The sequence below is a fragment of the Myotis lucifugus genome, unplaced genomic scaffold, assembly GCF_000147115.1.
Source record: "Myotis lucifugus unplaced genomic scaffold, Myoluc2.0 scaffold_1433, whole genome shotgun sequence".
Lineage (NCBI taxonomy): Eukaryota > Metazoa > Chordata > Mammalia > Chiroptera > Vespertilionidae > Myotis > Myotis lucifugus.
In genome coordinates this window covers 58,900-60,635 of record NW_005872481.1, presented here as the reverse complement: position 1 = coordinate 60,635, position 1,736 = coordinate 58,900, and positions in this window count along the sequence as shown.

Below are 1,736 nucleotides of genomic sequence, written 5' to 3'. Positions count from 1 at the left end.
GCAGCACTTCTGACATGGCAGCTGAACTGCATTAGGCCCATGTCCAACAGCACTGAAAGGGTGCATCGCTGGTCAAACGACCTCCCCGATTGGACCATGTCTGCAAGGACAGTGGAGCTGAGTGCTCCAGAGGATACGTGGCAAGTGTAGTTTTTAGCAACACAAACAGCGAAATGCCCAAGTGCTCATGGTCCACTGTGAAGTCAAACAACATTTCTCTCTCTGATATTTCTACAAATATGTGAGGAGCGTCTCTCTACCGTCCCACGTAGCTGGAGGGAGTCGTGGGGGTCAGCATTTCTTTCTCTTGGGGCTGTGGGACACTATAGAGAGTTCTGGGAGGGTGCCCGGGGAGTCCCCAGATGTGAGTGTGGGTTCTGGGCACTGCCAGGTTGTGTTGGGGTTGTGGGTGTAGAGACCCTCAAGGCCAGCTCTCACCTCAGACAGGCACTGGTCTGTGTCGTCAGCCTGGTGCACCTGCACCCTGACCCCGTAGGTGGTGTAGTCGGGTCCATGGGCCAGCACCTCAATGATGTCCTCCTTGGAGCTCTGCAAAGACAGAGTGGGTACTGAGCCAGGAAGCATCAGGAACCTTCCACCCAATCTGTGGTCCTGTGTCATGGCAGACCTAGTCTATGAGGACACGGGGAGGATGTTCCTGGCAGCCCTGCTGAGCTAGCAAGAATTGATTTGTGTCAAGGTGTAGCCACAGTGAAAGCCTGAATCACTGATGAAAACTCTGTCCTTCGTTGGGATGATATGGAGTTGGGTAAGGCCACAGCTCCTGACCTGGCCGCTCTGCAATGTTTTGTCATCCTCTGTGAGGTGATAGGTTGCAGAGAAAAGTATTCAAGACCTTAATCCCTTCCTACACCCCTAACTGCCCCCCCCTGCTTACCTCCCACTCTCTCTCTTTTTTTTAAGTACACAGCATTATCAAGTGGGATGGTGTGTAAGACTTGGAGAAGGTCTACCAGTACAGTCGGGCTGGGGCTGGTCCACAGGATACTTGGGGCAGGGAGTTCATCAACTGAAAGGAGCATGAGGCAAAGACAGCAGCAAATGCTTTCCCTCTGATCCCAACAAGCACACGAAGAAAGACTGCTTTTCTCCCCTACCACGGACCTGGTCTGGAGGATTGAAGGTACAGATCACTTTGGGAGTGGGCCTGTGAGAAATTTGAGGCCCCAGATTTGAGTCTTACTTCTGGTCCCACCCCAGTCACCTCAGGGTCCTGGGTGTGGGCCAGCTCTCACCTCAGTTTGGCACTGGACGGTTTCCCTGTCCTGATGCACTTGTCCTTTGTACCGGTTGAGGGCATAAGTGAACCTGTCCGCCAGCTCCTCTACGCTGCCCTTGTTGGAGCTCTGCAAAGACACAGCCCGCTACCGGGCCAGGAGGCATCAGGGGCCCGGGCATTACCAATGGGAAAGATGCCCACCACCCACTCTGCTCCCCAGATCAGGCAGAGAGGGCCATCTGCAAAGACCTCCAGGCAGGGAATGAAGTTGATGACCGCTTGAGCACCCCTGCGATTAACAAGTGTGTAGCTGAGCTCTGACCCCGGCACTAAGCTTCCCTTCCTGTGAGCCATGACCTGGGCAGGGAACATGACACACCCTCTCTACTCCCTCCAGGCTTCTGACACTTTACCAACTTGCTCCTGAGCCTCGGATGAGCATTCCCTTCATCCTCCGGCTTTCCTTCTATCCCCTCCACCTTTTTCGGGGGACCAT